The sequence below is a fragment of the Nicotiana tabacum genome, chromosome 22 (assembly GCF_000715075.1).
Source record: "Nicotiana tabacum cultivar K326 chromosome 22, ASM71507v2, whole genome shotgun sequence".
In the NCBI taxonomy this organism is placed as follows: Eukaryota; Viridiplantae; Streptophyta; class Magnoliopsida; order Solanales; family Solanaceae; genus Nicotiana; species Nicotiana tabacum.
Genome location: NC_134101.1, coordinates 160,202,122 through 160,211,231, shown reverse-complemented (window position 1 = coordinate 160,211,231; position 9,110 = coordinate 160,202,122). Strand labels below are relative to the sequence as shown.

General features: G+C 36.7%; 1 pseudogene; it reads right to left on the bottom strand.

Moving 5' to 3' along the window:
• Positions 1-779: 779 nt before the first annotated feature.
• LOC107827544 (cuscuta receptor 1-like) lies at positions 780-7,392 on the bottom strand (annotated as a pseudogene).
• Between the last annotated feature and the right edge of the window lie 1,718 nt (positions 7,393-9,110).

Below are 9,110 nucleotides of genomic sequence, written 5' to 3'. Positions count from 1 at the left end.
TATGTGATACACAAATGATACACAGTGTGATACACATATTTTTGTTTTCCTGTTCATCTTCTTATTCGAAATTTCAATTTAAACCACCTCAAAACTCCACCACATCATCTTAAAACTAAGATTCAAGCTCCTTAAGATGTACCCAATCTATTCTAAGAACACCCACTCAAAAGAAAATAAAAATTTAACTTTTTTTGGCTACAAATAGCTAATTGGTTGATATTAGTAATATTTATGAATTGGCCAATTTTTATAATAAACTACTTACAAATGGATATAGCTGGTATTTTTCGCTTAAAAAAAGCATGAATATTTAATTTCTACGAGGATGGAATATATGTAAACTACATACAGGTTTTAGTACCTTTTTAATGCTAGTGGCTAAAATCGGTAGACGTAAGAAAACCTAGTGAGTTAACAGATCTCATCAGACTAGAAGTGGTGTCAAACGAGCTAAAATGTCTTATCTAGGAAATAAATATTAAAACAAACAGTAGTGTACTTATTGCATATATAAATGAAGTAAAAAATGTGTATTTCATTTTGTATGTCATAATTTTCTGTATGGAGCAATATACATACAGTTATCACACATCTTCTCAGAGCTCTATCCAAAATCTCTCAATCTTTATCAATCTAATAATCATTGTGGCATGTATGTTGAAGACAGATACTGGCAACTCGAAAACAACATACAAGTATTAAGAAACAAGAAGGTAGGCAGATATAAAGAACTCAAAACATATAGTATGATTTACCTGAGGATTATATATTATGTATTTAAAGTGATCGACCTTACAATAAGGTTTACATATTGGAAGCAAAATAATTGTAACAAGAGTACATAGAAGACTCAATGAAAGAAAACCAAACATTTCTTCAATAGGAGCTTGCGCAGAGGACTACAACCACCAGGAGCAACACATTTGCATACGACACAAGAAAGGAAATATAGAGCGACTCCATATCCAGAAAAGCATCCTCGTCTTCATAGCAGTTTGGCACAAGAGGCGATATCAGTATCTGTAAAGTCTCCATGCAACTGTTGTGTAAAGGAGGACCACAAAGAAAAGGATTCGCATCATAACTGCTTTCATTAAAAGTTGCAAACTGCCCTTTACGCTGTGGAGTCAAACCTGTTAGATTATTGTGTGCCACGCTAAAAACTGTTAAAGTTCTTAGCTCTAGAAGTTGAGTGGGAATCGTCCCATTTAAGTTGTTGTATGATAGGTCCAGACTTTCAATATTCTGGAGTTTTGAGAACTCTGATGGTATTGCACCAGTGATGTGGTTGTGTGACAAGTTTAGTGCTCGAATTTGGGTAAGATTACAGAGTATTTCACCACTTAACTGGTTGCAAGAAAGATCAACTCCAGACATATAATCAACAACGCTACCTTCATAGGAATAGGTATTATACTTGGTTGTAAAATCTGCTCCAACCCATCCATAGTTTTTCTGAAAGGAAATCGTCGATCTCTCCATTGAATCTTCTACAAATACCATGGCATCTCTACCCCACCTCAAATCCTGGATAACTAAATGATGGAGTGTAGGGGTATATATCTGAACTCGTTCCTCGTTGCATTATGTTCCCCAAGCAATGAGGTATAGGTCCTGAGAGATTATTACGAGAAAGATCTAGCATTCTCAGTTTACTTGAATGGCATAATTGTGTAGGAATGATGCCCTGAAGATGATTTCCTTTCAAGAGTAAGGTGGTTATCTCAAGACTTCCCAACCATTTTGGAATTGAACCAGTAAAGTTGTTATCTCTAAGATCTAACACCTTCAAATTTGAGCTATTTGAGAACTTGTGGAATTCCCCTTGTAGCAAGTTTTGACTCAAATAGACACGTTTTAGGTTTAGGGAAGCACTGAAACATGATGGAATTGAACCAACAAGGTTACTTTCGGAGAGATCCAAGACCTCAAGTCCTTCAAGTCTACAATAATCAGGTGGAATATGACCTTTTAGATCGTTACTAAACAACGAAAGGTGGGTTAAGGAGGGGATATGACCAAGCCAGGATGGTAGGTTTCCTAACAAATTATTGTAACTTAAATCTAATGAATGTAAGGGTGCTGTGGACAACTCTTTTGGAATTGAGCCCGAGAAGCTGTTCCCCCTCAAATATAAGTATTTGAAACTGTTGATGTAAGTTGATGCTGGAATTATTTCCCCTTTCAACATGTTATTCGACAATCTCAGAAAATATAACTTGGATCCTCTACGAGCCAATCCTATCGGCAACTCTCCATTTAACTTATTGCACGACAAATCCAAGCATTCAAGGTTTTTCATGTCAGCAAAACTTGAAGGCAACAATCCTTCAAGCATATTGTTTGACATTGTTGATATCACGAGATCAGGGAAAATCGACCCAATGTTAGGAGGAACTTGTCCCTGAATCTTGTTGTTTGAGATATCAAAAGCTTCCAGATTAGGAAGGGATGGCAACTGAAGAGATCCAGTGAATGCATTTCCACCCAAGTAAACTTCTCCAAGTCTAGAATTGTTTTCTAACAGCCAATTTGGAAAGTTTCCACTAATATTGCATTGCGAGAGACGAAGAAGTCTCAAGTCATATTGATAATGAAGGAAACTTGGCATTTTAGAGCAGTTGGATATAGAAAAGGCTTCCAATTGAAACTTCGGGATCCAACTTAATTTAGAAGAAGTTTGTACAGCTACTGAGTTGTAGTCAGCAATTACAAACTTAAGTTTTGAGTGGTTAGCAAATGACTCAAATGAAATTGGAATTTCAAAGTTGTTGTTTGCTAACAAAAGATATTCAAGGGACAAGAGACTTGAAAGTGGAGACAAGGCAAATATTCTTAACCAAGACTTGATATATAATAGAAGGTATTTTAACCAATATATGTTATATCTACACAGCAAGGCAATTAAGTAAAATAAAACTACTTAATGAATTATATGTACCTTCATCTGTTATGAAGCTTCGAAATTTGTTGTTCCTTATATCGAGCTTCTTCAAAGTTGTTCGTGATTTATTTAGCTCTATCCAGATATTTAGAATATATAACTATATATGCTGGGAAGTCTCTAGGAAAAAAGCAGCAAACTAAATTAATGAAGGCTTTTCAAGAGTAATTATAAGTTTACCTAGAGCAGAGAGCACGTTTTCATCATTCAGTGTGTTGTCGCTCAAATCTAAGATTTCCAGCTTATTTAGCCCTGACAATCTCTCAAAACCTAACATATTGAGGAAATAGATAAGCTACACACACGCACACACACACACACACGTTCTTTTGCAGATTTACTAATAGTCCATAGGGGCGAATAGAGGGAACCATATATATATTGGCACCTGATCCGATGTTGTTGTTTTTGAGGTTCAGTGATTTGAGAGAAGAAAGTTGACTAAGAGACAGAAAGATGCTGCGATTGAAGAGGTTCCCTGACAAATCAAGTTTTTCTAGTTTCCTCAGTTGTTTCAGTTTCTCGAAACCTGTAACCAAATTAACAAGAAACTTAGATATAAACATTGTTAACTTCTCAAGAGTCAAATGGATTTAACCTTTGAACTTAACATTACAACAATTCAAATTATTGTGATCATCCTAATTTATCCGATGTTGAACTGCAAGGGATTCAAACATGTCTATAGATATAACAATAACAACAACGACAAAAATAACTACATCTCAAACCCAAACTAATATGAAATCTGAGTGTCAATTCCCTCCATTTGAATTTTAGTATTATGAAGAAAGGATAGCAACAAGGAACCTTCAGTGTCAGCCCATCCAACGAAAGAATTTCCAGGGAGGAGCAGAGCTCTGATATCTCTGAAGGGAAGAAACAAAGATGCATTGAATAGCGGCAAAGTATCATTCATATCTTTTTCACTGACGGTAATGGACAACTCAGTGATTCGTCTTGTGCTGTTGCTGCAAACAACTCCCAACCATCGACAACAATCTGAGGTTTCGTTGGCCATCCATGACGACAGAAAACCACCTGATCCTATGTAGTTTATATTTGCTTTGAGTTGCAAGAGAGCACTTCTTTCTTCTTTCCAACAACCTAAACAGCACCACTGCCCATTTGCCAAAAACAGAATGATCAACAACCACCAATATTCCATCTTGCTCATATTCACCTTCTTGACCAGCTTTTCCACTGTTAAAGCTCAAGCAATCGTCTAATATAGGAGTATAAATTTATAAACACAAAAAAGGAGAAAGAAATGACTTTCTTGGCAAAAACTATAGTAAAAGACAACAGACAAGTGAACCAAAAGCATCATTCATCACTTTCTACATTAGGTTCCATGATAGACTTCTAGTAAAATTCGAATATATAATAGTCCAAATACATACATGATAGACTAAGCTTGTCACTACTACTTTTTTTTTTTGTCACTACTATTATTCATTTAGACACCTCAACTAAATGCATTATCCATAAGACACTTCAACCTCAGTCAAACACATTAGGCTGACATGGCAAAAAGAGTGTTTCTCACCTCTCTTAGGCATGTGAATGATCCCAAATCATATTATTCCTTCTTTTTTTCCTTTCAAAAAGACATCACATTTTCTCTTCTCTCTCCCGCCGGCCACCAAGCGGCAACCCCAATTTGTTTCACAAACATAATCCTAAAGCACAAGAAGAGAGTTCAAGAAAAAGTCATCAAATGAAAAATTAGACTAATTAATAATGTTCAGGTAGTTCACAATGCAATTTATCATTCAAAAAAGAAAGTAACTTACTCCCATTTCATATGTATGAAGCACACTACCTTTGGCCGGAATCATATGCCTTTGACAAAATGGTCTTCAATTTTCTTTTTAGTCCTCTTGGATTACATGAGCAGTATAACAGTATTCATATCTGTTCAACCTCAGTCCAATGGGCAAAAACAAATTCAGAATCCTTTTTTTTTTCGTTTTGGGCTCGAAATCCTTCTTTTTAACACGTAATTATTTGGGCTAAAAATCATGTTTCTTCGTTTTATTCATCATTTCGGCATGTGAATTAAACATTTAATTGTTTTGATTGGTTAGTACTTAAGGGTATAATAGGTACATTTGAATATGTGTCACATGTTTAAGGTGTCTAAGTAAAAAATGCTTATAGTTTTATGGGTGATCATTCAATTTTGTGTTTATTATTCAAAAATCACTTCTTCTTTATTATGTAAATGTCATTCAATTTTATGTTCGTTATCCAAAAGTTACTTTTCTTTCTTTTGCTACCCAAAAATTATTTTATTATTATCACAATAATCACTTTGACTAGATTTTATAAAATTTTACCTGAGAAGTCTATGATGCCCTTGACATTATAACTTCTCTCGTTTATGACATACCTTCTATATCATATACTATATAATATTACTTAAAATAACTTAATATTATTTTATTTATTATTTTTATAATATATTCATACATTTAATTTTCCCATAATGTTAATTTTTTTAAAGATATAAAAGCAGCATTATTAAATTTATCAGTAACAAATTCATTCTAAGCCATATTCGACAAACTGTGTTGTACCTCTCAATGATGATTCTGATCCCTACGTTTTTTGTACCTTCTGCAACTACAACACACAAACAGCCATAGCTTAACTCACCATGTCAAACACCACTAACTGACGGAGAAATGAATGACCAAGAAGCAGACTTACTCTATCGCAGTACCAATTACCCAGAGATATTTGATTCTCAAACCATACAACCAATCCAACCTGAGACACTACTTCAACAAATACCAGATACCGACCCAAACACCTCTCCAATCTCACAACCAATAACACTTGAAACAGTATTAGAACAAACTCCAGATGTTCCATTTTCCCATCACTCATCACCTACATCCACTAGCTACCTTGACAAATTAACCGCATCACCCCTTCCCACCTTTGACAACACCTTCCAATTTATTAATCACACATTCCAACAGCTTGACCTCTCCGACGAAAACGACAACCCTTCCAACCATCCACATTTCATCCCCATTTTCTATTGCTGATAAAAATCGCCTATACCACAACTGGACACAATCTGTCATCGTCAAATCACTTGGTAGGAAACTAGGATACCACCTCAAAAATAGGCTCCAAACGATTTGGCAGCCCATTGAACCATTTAACCTCATTGATCTTGGCAATGACTATTTCCTGATCTTATTCACCCATCTTAACAACTATCACAGAGTCCCTCACAATGGCCCCTGGTTTATTGGCTCGCAATACATTACTGTCCGCAATTGGGAACCCAAATTCTCAGTAACAGATGAAACAAACAACTTCTCCGCTATCTGGGCTCGACTTTTAGAACTCCCTACCAAATACTACGACCTTGATATTCTCCGAAAAATAGGCACACAAATTGGCACTGTTAAAAATAGACAATTGCACCGCCATAACCAGTAGAGGACGCTATGCTCGCTTATGTGTTCTTGCACCAACCGGAAAACCACTCCCCAAAGAAATTCTCATTGGTACACACCTGCAAAAAAATTCTTATGAATCCTCTATCCCCATGTACTCCACCTGTGGCTGTATTGGCCACTTATTTTCCTCTTGTACATCTCAAAATCAAACAAACTCCACGACCCCTACCACCACCCCAAACCCCCTTACTTCAACCACCAACACTGTGCAGAACCACCACCCACAACCATCTCAATCGACATGGTAAACAGTTACCTACCCACGTCGTAGGCATACCTCTTCTTCCTCACCTCCATCCAATAGCCACTCTCCTCCCTCTTCTAACCAAATGGAAAATCTTCACACTCGTATCCACCTACTGACCTACAGACACCATCCCTCACCCAAATACTAAGTCCCAAAGGAATACCACTTTTCAAAGTCCAAAACACAATAAAGCATCAGCTGCCCCACTTATTGTTTCAACTCCCAATTATTGCCTTACACCCACCCCTTCCACAACTTTGCCACATACAGTATTCACGCCATTTTCCACCACCCCTACAGCCAATCATATTCACGTACAAAATTCATTTGAAATCCTCTATCCAGATGACTCTACTATTGAGAAAGCGTGTTAACATAATAGAAGGAAAATAATATTTAGGAGAGAAACAATAAATTGCACAAGACAAGACAAGACAAGATTTACGTGGTTCAGTAATTTTTGCCTACTCCACAGCCACACAAAGAATAACTCTTTATTAATTGAAGAGAGAAAGAAGAAGTTTTGGAATGATCTACAAATGAAAATGTAGACCCCTATTTATAAGTATTTGAATGCCCTGCCGAGGTAAGCGCTTACATCATAAGAATGCCGATGTAAGCGCTTACATCATAAGAATGCTGAGGTAAGCGCTTACATCACAAGAATGTCGATGTAAGCGCTTACATCATATTTTCATCTATTTTTGATTTTTCTTTCTTTTGTTTTGTCTACTTTCACATACAACAACAGGTTTGGTCCTATCAATCTCCCCCTCAAACCTATGTTACATCAAGAAAGAAAATAAAGAAAGATTTGCTATTCTCTGGTGGCACCTTCACTCTATCAGTCTTGAAGGCTAACTGAGGCGGTGCACAGCCTCAGTTTGTCATCACCGACAACTTTGGTCAACATGTCTGACGGGTTCTTTGATCCTGGTATCTTCTGTAGGGAAAGAGTTCATTCATTTATCAAGTCTCGGATATGATGATACCTCAACTGGATATGCTTCGATCTTGCATGAAACACTGGATTCTTGGCAAGATGAATTGCACTCTGGCTATCGCTGAAAAGCTCACAATTGTCATATTCTTTACCTAGCTCTTTAAGAAAATTCTTGAGCCAAATCATCTCTTTTCCAGCTTCTGAGATTGCCATGTACTCTGCTTTAGTGGTAGATAGAGCAACATTTTTCTGAAGTCTGGACATCCAACTAACAGCAGTACCACCCAAGGTGAACACGTAGCCCGTGGTAATTTTTCGACTATCCAGATCGCCACCTAAATTTGCATCAGCAAAACCTTGTAAGATAATATTGCACTTTTTAAAACAAAGTGTCATATCTGAGGTGCCTTTGAGATATCGCAATATACATTTTACACCTTCCCAATGCTCCTTTCCTGGATCTGACATGTATCTACTGACAACTCCAACTGCATGGGCTATGTCAGGTCTAGTGCAAACCATATCATACATCAAACTTCCTACTGCTGAAGCATACGGAACTTTGGACATGTACTTCTTTTCTTCATCTGTCTTAGGTGATTGGTCCTTTGACAGATTTAGATGGCTTCCAAGTGGAGTGCTTCTGGTCTTTGCATCATGAAGACTGAACCTGCTTAGTACCTTCTGTATGTACTTTTCTTGAGACAACTTTAAGGTTCCTTCCGACCTGTTTCTGCTAATCCTCATCCCAAGCATTTGCTTAGCTGGTCCTAAGTCTTTCATTTCAAACTCCTCCGCCAGTTGTTGCTTAACCAAGTTGATCTCATTTATGCTAGATCCTGCAATTAGCATATCATCAACGTACAACAATAAAATGATATAGGATTCATCAAGATTTTTGATATAACAGCAATGGTCCATCTCACATCATGTGAAACCATTTTTATGCATGAATCCATCAAATTTCTTGTACCATTGTCGGGGATCTTGTTTCAAACCATACAAACTCTTCTTCAACTTACACACAAGGTTTTCTTTACCAAAAACTTGAAAACCTTCAGGTTGCTTCATGTAGATGTCTTCTTCAAGGTCATCATGCAAGAAAGCAGTTTTAACATCTAGCTGCTCCAAATGCAAATTTTCTGCAACTACGATACTTAAGCACCAACCTGATAGTAGTTAATTTGACTACAGAAGAGAAGATCTCGGTGTAGTCAATTCTTTCCTTCTGCTGAAAGCCTTTTACTACTAATCGTGTTTTGTATCTCTTCTTACCATCATGCTCTTCCTTGACTCTGTACACCCACTTGTTCTGCAATGCCTTATTTTCTTTTGGTAACTCCGTAAGTATCCATGTTTTATTCTTTTGAAGAGAATTCATCTCTTCTTTTATGGCTAGCTTCCACTTATCAGAGTCTATCACCTGCATTGCTTCAACAAAATGCTCTGGTTCTCCAGCATCAGTAAGAAGTAAATAGTGAAGAGAGAGAG